The 12,919-nt window shown below is 41.5% G+C and overlaps 1 protein-coding gene across 3 annotated transcripts in view; it reads right to left on the reverse strand.

Moving 5' to 3' along the window:
* LOC118432370 (phosphatidylinositol phosphatase PTPRQ-like) overlaps positions 1 to 6,100 on the reverse strand; it is an 82,853-nt gene extending 76,753 nt beyond the window's left edge. For 2 of the 3 annotated variants that reach the window (XM_035843914.1, XM_035843906.1), the window contains exon 1: positions 6,021 to 6,100. The gene's annotated coding sequence lies outside the window, so the exon portion shown is untranslated. Of the gene's footprint in view, positions 1 to 2,757; positions 2,901 to 6,020 lie in introns of those variants that run through there. The other variant, XM_035843907.1, reaches the window with a different exon arrangement.
* Positions 6,101 to 12,919: the final 6,819 nt, after the last annotated feature.

Below are 12,919 nucleotides of genomic sequence, written 5' to 3' on the forward strand. Positions count from 1 at the left end.
TGTCAACACGGCCAAGACTAATTCCAACGCTGGTCCGAAAAACACGGATAACGGCTTGCTGGCGGTCTTGATAGTTGTTTACGATGTCTGCGACAGAATGCAGCCCCAACTTGTATTTTTTTTCACTACTCAAAAGAAAAAAAAAACTTGCATGTAATATCATGTTTTAAGTAAGCAACGCTTGAAGGACTTTTTCAAGGCTGTTTGTCACCCAAGGACAACATGGCGATATTTACAGACAAATTTCTCAATCCTACCAAGTCGTCACAACAGAAAACTGGATTTTTCGTCTCTACATAGTACCCATAACATGACACTCAGCATTTTCACATGGGTGTGCTAACCAAGAGACATGACAAAAATGCACAATCACTCAACCTCACTGTCAGGGTCATTGCCCCCAGTGTTATTCATTCTGGGCTCCTTATATGGATGAGGGCGTATATACACAGTGTCATTGAGACTGGCACTGATTGTACATTCCTGAATTTGTTGCCCAAATAAGATGCTATCTTCCTGTGAACAAGTTGACCTGCTAACAGGTGATATACTGGGTAATTTTTAACAATGTTTGCGGTCAAAAAGGCATCTTAATTGCTGAAAGATTGGTCATGAAGAGCTCTGCACATTACATTAATATATGTATGAATGATGACCTTAGTAGACAATCAGAATTGCTGGGGGGCACCCTCACTAGATAGCTTTGAATAATGCTTGCAGTAAGATGTACAAAGGTTAGGTGCTACAGGTCATTCAGTATCATACAACCAGCTGCTGCCACTCCGCAAGCCTATGAAGCTGCAGAGTCCTCCCCAAATGATGGAATAAGGGAGGCCCTCCACTATACTCCAGCCCAGCTCCACTATACTACATTTGAAATCTAGTGTGTTTCTTCCCTATTTTTCACAGATTTTTGTGGTATCACTTTTCCAGTTGGCATTGTCTGCAAAAACTTGTGAATGGGCGATGATCAAAACAATAGTGGTTTTGACACTTCACAACAAAGGAGTCACAACACTATATTGTACTTGTAGCATTTGACACCATCTGTCATGCAAAATGAACAAATTTTCATGAAAGCGCAGCGCGTTGGTTTGGATTATTTTTGCCAGCCCCTCCACTATACTAAAAGATTCTGGGGAGAACCCTGAGCTGGTATACTGGCTATACAGATGCAGATAAATAAATGCCCTTATTACCTTACTTGACTTTATCTTAATGCAAATCACAAACATTATGGAATACAATGTCATTACGATACGGTCTTGGATTTGCAAGGCATTGAAGGCAATTATGATTATCAAAAATAATTCTAGATAAAGCCTTTCTCACACCATTTGCTTTATCTCCATCTCCATTAGCCCAAGGGTCACATTGCTATCATACATCATGAAATATGACTTAATATTCAGGCATTAAAGGTCTCTTGATATTGAACTCAAAGCATGCAGCATGCCTCCCTTACAAATGTAGCTTCAAGCTCAAGGAAATCCGACTTGCTTGACCCATGACACTTCTTCCTGGCCTTTAAAAATGGTGGGTAAAAATAGATACGTAACATGTTACAAATGTAAATCAGAGGTATATGGATTCAGCTAGGTAAAGAATTACAAAGGAAGGCAACTAGTTCCTCGTTGAGACTCGTCATGAATAGTTCATCCAGCTCGCTTGACCTATAGCACTTCTGTTTCAAGTCTGAGATGTGTGGATGTTATGAACAAACAGTTTTTGTGAAGTTCACCTGGCTTGATTAATCAGTAACACTGCTTCCTGGCTTTCAAAATAATGGGCAAAAATATATATATAAAATGAGTGGTAAACAGATTCATCAAGTCTATAAGTACTCCTATTTATTGCAATTTCAAACACCTTACTTAGTCATAAACAGTTCATCCATCCTGCTAGACACAGCGCTTCTTCTAAACCTTTCAGATGGAGAATAAAAATAAATATGGGACAAGGATTTACCAACAAAAGCAACCGTTACAAGTTTGAGCCGTGTGTCATGAGCAGGTTTTGTAAAGTTCACATCCTAAATAGCCTCAGGCCAAGGAAAGGCTAAGTGTGTCTTACAGCATTATCCAACGGAAGTGGCCAACCTCAACCAGACAAAGACACTGCAACAAACACAAGATTACTATGGCTAAATGTCATTGTATAGACTACAAGATTTGAAAGGTTGGATAGCTGTGTAAAATTTATACCTATACTATAGTCAGTCGAGTACAGGTTAACAATGATGTTACCACCCAGGTAAGTACAACATCACATCGGAGGTTAAATACACTGACAATGTAAGTATTTTACTATTCTAAGTTTAACAGTTTCTTCCATAAGCAGACTAGAAACAGGAACCACCACAGTCTGTAGAAAGCGAGTGATCTTATGACCTCCAACGTGTAACCTAATGAGATTACGAAACAATCCTAGTAAACTTCTCTATAAAGTATAATGAGATTTTGAAACAATCCTAGTAGACTTCTCTAAATACACAGGCCAGGGAGTTTACTGTTTTGTCTCAAAACAAAGGCAAGTAATCGGATTACGCTATGGCCAGTTTTCACCAACTCTACACGAGACAAAAGCCATACTTTGAAAACCAACCCTATGATTCACTCCTATAGGATAAACACTAATGGGGAGGTTACTACAGGTCAATGGACAAAGGCAGGACTGACGCCATAGCTGACACAGGAGTGGCGGCATGAGAGGGGGCCGTGTGAGTATCATAACCAGAGACAATAGTGGTGTGAGTACCTGTGACCGCAAAGCTGTACCTGACGCCAGGCCGCGCCCTGAAACTGCACGGCTACGCACTTGAACCTTTTTCATGGTGCCTGGCGTTGACACTGACATCTTGCAGTGGCACTTGATTTAATGACGGCGCAGCTGAGAATGGGGATCTCAGTCAAGGTCAACACTACTTACCGTACTTGCCGAGGGCAAGGTTAAACAGCTGACTTAACCAAAGCGTACTCAGTCCACTGAAGTATGTTATTTTATCCATGCCGTTCAGACGCTAAGGCAGCTCTCTACATGGCATGCACCAAAAAGGACTGAAAGACGAAGTCATGGTGACAGACACTAAGCCGCCCCAGACGATAACACCAACGTAAACTTGTCGCTCCAAGTCAGACAAAAACAGGCAAAGGCTACATACCAAGGGTGGCTACATCAATGTTACATGGAGATAGGATTTACAACACTAATACAGACCCTGCAGACCTCAGTCTACAGTTAGTCCTCCTGGTCAAATTCCGATAATGGCGCAACAGACTTGCTCAAGTCCATAGGACCAACTTGGCTGACTTTCCTACGCTATCAGTACTGGTTTATACAATGTGAAACCCATTGGCAGGTTTTCAAGTTTCAAGGAAAAATAATCTCCAGCCAACAGAATTTCAATATTTTGACCTCTGTTGGCCCCTTCAAAAAGGTTAACACTCTAACCAAACTGCACAATATACATGTATAAATATAAACAGTGTACAGTACTGCAGCGATTCCAGATTGCAAGACTAGATGGGGTTAAAAGAGACATGTTAATCTGCACATCGTGGTGAGCTTCAGGTTTTAGCTTGTACCAGTTTTGCCTCCCAGGCAATCCCTTTAATGACTACATGGTCATGATTTTTTAAAAAATCTTAATCAAAGGCTTACTGGGGAACAACAGATGATAAACCAGATATTGAGTGAGTGAGTGAGTGAGTGAGTGAGTGAGTGAGTGAGTGAGTGAGTGAGTGAGTGAGTGAGTGAGTGAGTGGAGTGAGTGAGTGAGTGAGTGAGTGAGTGAGTGAGTGAGTGAGTAAGTGAGTGATCACAGAAATTTACACCTCAATGTACCTCAAGGCTTTTGGCAATTTGTAGCTACACATTTGTAGCTCTCTGTACCCATTTATAATTATAAATACATAAATGGCAGGATTTTAAGTATGTTACTGTGTCACACAAAGTATACATGGACAGACTTTCCTATCATTGGGTAAATATAGCAAGCTGCTCTTAAACACTGCCACAATAGAAAGTATAACTGCCACACTAGCTTTCTGCTAGGTGATTTAAGACTTTCTTTATTTCACTAATGGAATATGCATGTATGTGACTACAGAAAAAATGGTCTGTCAAAAAACGACAAAGCACCTAACCTACACATTCTAACTCTAAGCCATGATATACAAAGGGCACTACATTGACAGAATTAGATATCTAAAGCTTCATATGTACAGTAGGCTTGACTTAAAAGCTAATGGCTCCTAACTTTTAGCAATAAGGTTTCCGCATATCTTTTGATGGCTTGTTGCACATTAGCTTTAAGCTGGGATAAGTGCCTTTAAAAGTCAGTTTTTATCTGTGAGACTTATCAGTCCTTTTAGGACATCTGTAATGTCTTTTAGCATCTTTATCTACTGACTGACTGACTTTTCTACCAAGCATTGAAGACAAACACACAGCCAGGACATCTGTGGTTGGTTTCTCACCCTGGTATAGAATGTGAACTTTTCTCTGGCACATCTCCAAAGCACCACTCAAAGTGGACTGATTTGTGAGGCTGTACTATGACATTAAAACATTATAGGCGGAAATGGATTGAAGAATGATCAAAAAGCAGTGCAAGATATCAATTATTTATAACCACAGTTTCGAAATACCAGCCAAGCAGTTTTAGAATCATACCTAAATCTATGACACAGGTCAGATGTGTACAAAGCACCACAAACAGTTGGATATAGGCACAGTATTGGGGTTAGCAAGAAATTCTAACTGGTCGGTAGTTGAAGAGAAAGATCAAAGCCGCAGAGGGAATAAAAGTGTGTCAATGGTTACCAATGTTACAAATACCATGACCAGTTGCTTGTCTACCTGCATACCATCAACAGAAAATTGATACCAAACTCCAAACAACGTAGAAAGTACAAGCTAGGGGAATAAAGTTAGGGGGCAAGTAAAGAAATCTAGGCTTCACTATAGAAGGTGGTACATGTACCAGGAGTCCAGGACTATTGTCGCTATAGCCTCTATCAAATCACAATTGAACCTACAAGTGACTGACACACCAATTTAACCTCCTTGGTCAGACTGATACCATTACATGTATTGGCAAAGTTGGGAGACTTAAACTTTCCTATATTTATCAAGTATGCAAAACGGCTATAATGATGTCCATGCATGTCCCATAGATAGCACCATTGATAGTCAAGGCATGTAAAGAACCCCTAATGGGCCTCAATGCTTGATCTGTCACTTTCTCTAATAACGATAATCACTCAGGTATTTTTGCTTGAGGGGCAAATTATGACGAAGCAAACTGTTGATGCAATCACATTGTAGTGCTAGGCTTGTTATTTGTTTGTTGTACACGCTTACAAAGATACAACCTTAGCAAATAAATAATAACATATGTCACATCACAAACAAAATGTGGATGACAAAATTCATTCTTTTGGAAATCTTCTGATCTCCATAAATCATTAACTGTTTCTAGTTGTGTTTCAATCTTTAAAAAATCACTGAGGCAGACATTAGGGCTTTCCTATCCGGGGTCAATGACCGTGACCGGAACGGACACATGCTGTGTCGGACGGTTTTCCAGGAACAACAGACCGTCGGTTTTTCACAAACATCCGACTTTTCACGACAGTTCATAGGTCGGGCAGAAGTTGTACTTGGTGATGTAGGTCATCTGGACAATCATTACTCCAATCTACAACTGGTCCCTTGATTGGAATAACCGGATATCCAGCCGATCTCTTTAGAAAAATCTTTCTGGAATAGATCTTGTGCTCAGGGTCTCTTGGCGTGATGGCGCCTGCTACGCGAAACTCGTCGCGTAGCTGGCTGTGATTCGTATATGGTCGGCAAAAACATCGAGATGATCACTTCGGAAGCTTCGCTACGCTAAAACTACACACATATGGCACCAGTGGTACTAAGGAAGGTCATTGGGAAACACTCTTGATAGTATCTAGCTACAATCTAAACCAATCACGGCGTATATAAGGGAGGTAGAAGAGAAAACTTACGAATAGTTTGCTGGCTTTCACCCAGGCGCCGCCATGTTGCCATCCGTCGGTCGGTAATCACGTGACCTAGGGCTGGTGAGTCACACCCCTGGCTCTGGAGTGGCCCTTCCAGGAAGGCCATGGGTCATTACGTCACAGGCCCCGCCAAATTTGAATTTGACGCTTAATCTTTATGACATAATGAAATTCTTCATAAAGCTGAATTCATTGTCATAATCACAGCTTAGCTTCGAGTGTATGCTCTAGATACTATATGCTGGTCCAAATGGTTGGTTGGTTCTCTCGCTCTCGCGAAATTTAGAAATTTTTGATAGCGTAGTATTGATAGGACGTTATTATTAAAAGTAGTTTTGGGCAGTAATCTTGCAAGCTACAAAATACTGTAAATGCAGAAACTCTCGCGGTGGTTTTAAATGTTCGCGGTTTTCGCGGTGGCCGCTTCACCGCGAACTTAAAACCACCGCGAACATTTTTCATGGCAGTGTGAGACCACAGTGCATGGTGCTACCGCGAACCACCGCGAAAAGTCATTTTAACGCTACCTCGAAATTAAATCCCCGCGAACTTAAATGCATTTAAATTGTAACCCTTAGACCATATTGTTGTACATTGCATACCAAAATTACTTATCTCAACGACAGACACACCCTTTTTTCTATTCATTAATTGATTGCTTGCTTGCTTGAATCCAAATTGAAGACCCAGATTTGCGACAAGGACATTGATGTACAGGACAGACCTGGTCTCGCGTGTGTGCGTGTCGTGTGCATGATTACAGATACATCGTTCGATGCACAGTCAGACGTGCGGGTTGAGAAGTAGGTCGGTGCGGCGCCACTACGGAAAGTGTCTCGCTACCCTCCCGCCAATTATCGGATAACCGTGTCATGGCGGCGAGAGTTTTGCGTTTCGTGCACGTAGCCAGCTCTCCAAAAGGCACTGGGAATAGGAGAAACACCAAAATCACCCGGTAAAACAAACATGAGTGGGTCAGAGTTTGTTCTTCCCTATAGAGAAAACCGTTCGTCCCACACGGCCCCTCATCGTCGTGCGTGCGTCAGCATGGCAAATGAGTGACAGATGTCGATGTTTTTAATATCGCATGCCATGCTGTTATACTCTCCAAGCAGAGGTAGTGGTTGTGATCGTTACAATACAGGAGAGGAGCTAGCCTGTAAAAATCACAACCACTACTATCTCCTGAACCCAACCTCTGCTTGGGGAATAATCCTGTTACACTGCACTGTATAATAGTATAGACGAAGCAAGTGGATGATCATGTCCAGACTACATAGCTCCGTATTTAGGCCAATACATTTGTAATGCTCTAAAAAAGAGAGAATCTATAGTACAGTAACAGACCAAATTGTCAAACTTGCATATTACACTATGTCAATACGCCATTTATGTTCACATTTCTATACTATATTTGTATGTAGTTATAGAACTTAGACGAGTATCATTGTATTAATTGACTTGTTATTGTTGCCTTACAATTGTACCATGTACAAATGTTGTGCAATAAAGTTCATTCATTCATTCATTGTATAATCTCCAAGCAGATATAGAAAGGCAAAATCGTAACATTTCTCTAGTTCCGGAAAGCAGCTAGTTATTTCTTTGTTTCTTTGTTTTGTTCTACAGAAAGGCCCACTGCTCTACGGAACCGGTAGCCTGGAAAAACGTTACGGTTTTGACTTCCTGTATCTGCTTGGGGATTGGTAATGCAGCCATAGAGCCAGTAATATGACATAAGATTAGCAATGACATCATCTTTTCTTCTTCCAAATCTACCTTGGACTCAAACGAAGCAAAGCACTTTTTCGTCATCTAGTAGTGCAATGTTTATTTTCTCGGGTAGTTTGCAAAGCGCGAAGGGTACTCTTCTCAATACTGTATTGGGTCCTTTTACCTGCAAAGGTTTGACGCTTAAGGTTAACTCCTGAAACTCCCTTATACACGGGGCCATCTAGTTGCAATGATTAGCAATGCACAGTATTACAGCCCAGTAAATGCTGTTCGACTACACAGTCTACCATATATACGTACCAGTGATGCTAGTACTACATGTAGAAACTCAGTCAAACATTATGCATTGCTGTGATCTGATGATATTGATGGCAAACACAGAACATTAAAGTTCGAAAAATACTTTTCGGTTCTTATGATGTAATCGTTATAAAACGCATGGAATGTTTTTAGAGATAACATCTGACCCAAAGTTCAGTTGTCACGCACCCAGACAGTGAGCCACACGTAAAATGAGTCGTTCCCACGTCACAGACTTCAGGTGGGACAGGTAGCACCTCACCTGGCCCTGCGGCACCACACCTGCAGTGTTTCACACCAGCTGACAACTAGACAACAATAGAGATATTAATGTACGGTACACTGAGGGTCACAATTTGTTTTCATGTGCGGCGGTATAAGTAGGGCAAGTGGCGCCCATACACAATACGGGCAGAGCGCTCCGGTCAGTATAGCCGCTCCCGGGTCCAAAATACAGTCTAAATAGAAATGGGGATCTGGACGAGTAAAGTGTCGGTCAAAAAGTGTCCAACTCGGTATTTCATTATGCAAAGTGTCCCACTACACTCATGCTTTCTGTAAAACTCAGACATGGTTAACGTTGGTTGATGTACTTGCTCGACGAAAAAAGGATTGTCACTCTCGCCGGAGGCACGTTGGAGGTACAGTAGATTTCGACAATGCAAACGTGCCTCCAACGAAATCCAACGCGTCTTCATTCTGCCTCCAACGTCATTGTGCCTCCAACGTCATTGTGCCTCCAACGAAAACCAATGTGCCCGCAACAAAGGCACTGTTTATGAAATTTAAAAAAATTACGCAAGTGGAAAGATGCCTCCGCAGTATCTCCAACGTGCCTCCGCTTGGTGAGAGTGGCGAGTATGATCATATTCATCATCATCAACTTCACCGCATGTCATAGTGTCCACTGAGGCAGTTCGTAATTGTTCTACAAAGTTTTTTATCTGATGCTGTCCGTTGTACATCACTCATTGTATAAAGCTGAAATTTCACATGTCTCTATTGGTCGCACCTCTCTATACCGTTTTATAGGTGCTCAAGTAGAGTAAGGTGCACCGGTGTGATAATGGAACCAATTGAATGTACAGAGCGATCTGATCAGGATACTTTAGATGAAAGCTGTTTATCCTTAAAGCCTTCTAGACTGATTTATCACTGTCTAAGAGAACCAAACATGTGTACAGATTTTTTTCGTGTTACGAGTAAAAATTTTGTGAAGTTTTGTTTCCATTGGCTAGAGGCAGATCAGTCTAGAAAATATCTAACGAACAGCCCGAGTCTATGGGACCCTACTGGCTCCATTTTTATTACTATGTATGTCAAAAGTCTGTCTGAAACAAAGCTGGTGTTAAAAAAAATAACTGGCAATCATCTACCTGTAAACGCACAATTCACTGTTCACAGGTAGAATTTAACACCTTAGACAACTTCTAGACAACTTCTAGGCTGGATTTTTACGGTCTGATTCCTTATTGTAGACCTAGTTGTTACCTGGCCCGAAAAATGCTTTACACAACCACAAAGTCCTGCAACAAAAAAGCCTTTATTCAACCGGCACAACACGACAGTATCACAACATGGGGGAAGCTTTGTATAGGTTACGTAGTGATGGACAAGGGTTTAACCATTGCATCAAGTTAAGCCAGGAAAGGCAGCTTGCCGAGACGAAACTCTTTTGTTTGTTTGAACCTTTGTTTATTCATGCATGAAAGCTCAAATCGGCCTGTAGGCGAGCTTTTCATTGAGGTTTCGAAGGAAGAGGTAAGGGTCAGACAAAGTATATAACAAAGATACATTTTACATCACAAGTTCGAATGAGTCCTGTAAGTCTAAATACACAATTTGTACATACATGGTACAAAATACATAATAGTGAGAGCCGTACATGATTCGAGTCCGTTTTCTTCTTCAGGTTAATGTTTCCCAAGAGTTCTTATCTCCAAGATTCCCTCACAAAACGGCACAACTTTCATACAATTATTATACCCTGGAAATCAGACTTTGATCCAGGGCCGACAGAGAATCTATTCGGCAGCCAAGGAAGGTCTTCCCGAGGACCTTAGATAAGCACTCCGGGGATTTGTCAAGCGGTGAGAGTTTGCCCCTGTCCCTGGTGCTGAATGACATTCACACTGACACTGACACCCCTGTCCCTGCTGCTTTCCCCGCATGATAATTAATACCGATAATTTTACATTTCTTATGCATGTAGACAAAACTTATCTGCACTTAAATAAACATCTACAAAGAAACGAGAAGAAGCCGATGTATTCACATTAGCTTGGGCATGTATTTGGTGTATTTGTAAATATCTCTACTGGTCTAGAGGGCCTAGGACTTCTCACAGCGATGAAAGACATGCTGTTCTGGAAGTCAAACTTTACATACTTGCTACACCTCATAGAGGATGATTAATGATGATGATGATGATGATGTAAATATCTCTTTTTTGTTGCTTCGCCCATTGGGGAAAATATGTTTAAGAAAGGTAATTCTTTCAGTATAGCATACACTGTAGATATCAGTGAAATGAAATACTGACTGGTACATCATGACGATCACCACAAGGCACTAATGCTATAAGGGCGTATCCGCATCAATGGCCATCATGCATGTTTCCGTCGGTGTGCCATTTCCTCTTCATTGTAGATGTTTCCTCGAGTATGTATGAGCTCTGTTGCTACAAGATACTGCCCATACGGTTAGTGTGGAATTAGTTTTCTTTTTTACTCTTGACGAATTTTGCTGATTTTACAGCCGGAAATGAGACGCGAGCGCAGGTCGTCCTTTCACTGCCACATTCGGGACGCTAATCTCCTAGTGGCATGTTGGGCACTGTTTAGCCTTTTGATACTGTCTTATGTTTGTCTCTCGCAGACTGACTACGCTGGCTGTTATAAGGAGATTTATTTGCCAGGGGAGTTTTCCTGCCAAAGAAGTTGGCCGGTCTCTGAGGTTAAACATTAACATTAGCGTAGACTGACTCCCCTGGCCAATTTCCCGATTTTATGACGAATTCTAGATCTACTATCTCCGTATCCTCGTAGGACGGCCTGGTGGAGGCTAGTCTTATGCCACCGGTAAATCTGCATGGAGCTTACAACGCCGCCGGATCCGGTGTCAAGATTAGTGGTTACGACGACTATTTGCTTCAACAAAAGCTCAGAATATGGATACTTAGAGTATATATAGCCTATATATATAGCGACTACACCAGTGTCACTTACTTTCAGAATGTGAAAGGTGGAGGCTCGAGTTCTTGGAAAACACACGTTAAATTAAAACTGACAAACAACACGGTTTTTCTGACATACGATCTCCTTTCGTAATGGGTTTTGATTATCCTAAACCCTCCACACATTAATCTACTATGTTGCCATGAGAGATTGCGAAAGGTATTCATAACAGGGAGTGTGTGGTATGGTAATTCCAGTTTCTTGGACAGGGGGATCTTTCAATTTCTCCAATTATCATGACATATGTGTCAATCTTTTGGCTCTTTTGATTATCCTAAATCCTCCACACATTAATCTGGGATGTTGCCATGAGAGTTTGTGGCATGGTAATTCTGGTTTCTTGGATAGGGGGATTTCCCAATCTCTCCCATCATTACATAGGTGTCGATCTTTTGCTTCTTGGAACGAACTAGTTTTCTTCTTTTTTTTTAGAAATTAATCATTTTGTAAGAAATGATTAAGTGGTGCGATCCACAGACTGTACGGTCGACGGTAGAAGTTAGCCCCCATGAGATCCATCAGCAGGCAGAAATGTCTGAATATGGCGGCGGTTTAACTGGGGTCTATGTTTTGGCGTGTGTGTGTATTTGTTTGGGTCGACGTTATTTTGATGCTCTGTCAGCAGATTGATAGGAAGTGAGGGTGAAGATGACTACGAGATGACAGACTTGCCACAGTGACAGGAAGCACAGGTCAGAAGTGATAGAACTAGTCGTTAATCAGGCCAAGGAGTTGATGAAGACTCCTTGATTGATCAGACATAACAGTCCGCGCCATAGAACTTGCTATTTTATTTAAGGGAAGGCATTGTTTTTGGTATGTCTGTCCGTCCGTCCGTCTGTCTGATTGCGCAATTAAAAATATTTTCCATATGCTAGTCACTTTCGCCTTACAGTGGAATGGCAAGAAGTAATCAATGTGCATATTTATTGTTGATGAAAACCTTTTGATATCCTCTTGTTGATAAATTACAAGTGAACAAGACATACGAGAAATTCTAGATAATTCAGTCTTGAGATCTTCGAGCTGTTGAACATATACTGACCGTTGCCGACTTTTATGGCTAACGGCACAGCACAATGTTGGCTCCACCGCGCCTTTTTCCTAAACTATTCTGTGGGTAGGGAAAATAGTACAAATGGCCGAAAATGTAAAACAATCTACCAGAGATGTTAGCCAACTATGGGGATAGTATATTCTGCGTTTTGAGCTATGATTTATCATTTCCCCTGTCCCCTGTAGGGCCCAGGTGCAAGGTGCTGCACTTTGCCTGGGCCAATCTTATTAATTCCAGTGCCGTACCGTTAGCCGTAAAAGTCAACAACAGTCAGCACATGTTGAATTAAAGCTTAGCCACAGGGTTCTAAGAACCAGCACATGTTCTCAATAGGTGGTGTGAATCTCAGACGCCTACTGTTATACGTTGTGTACACGTGTAACGATTAGTCCACATATTCAATGCAAACAATGTTTCACAACGTACCTTATACCTGGTATTCGGTGAAGGTTTCCAAGATTTGTCTGCATATTTCATAAGTCCGTATTGAAGCCAACTTTCTGCTACATGTAAGAGGTTAACCCACAGGTATTTCTCCCCTCGTCCCTCCCTTTCTG

The sequence above is a fragment of the Branchiostoma floridae genome, chromosome 15, assembly GCF_000003815.2.
Source record: "Branchiostoma floridae strain S238N-H82 chromosome 15, Bfl_VNyyK, whole genome shotgun sequence".
NCBI lineage: Eukaryota > Metazoa > Chordata > Leptocardii > Amphioxiformes > Branchiostomatidae > Branchiostoma > Branchiostoma floridae.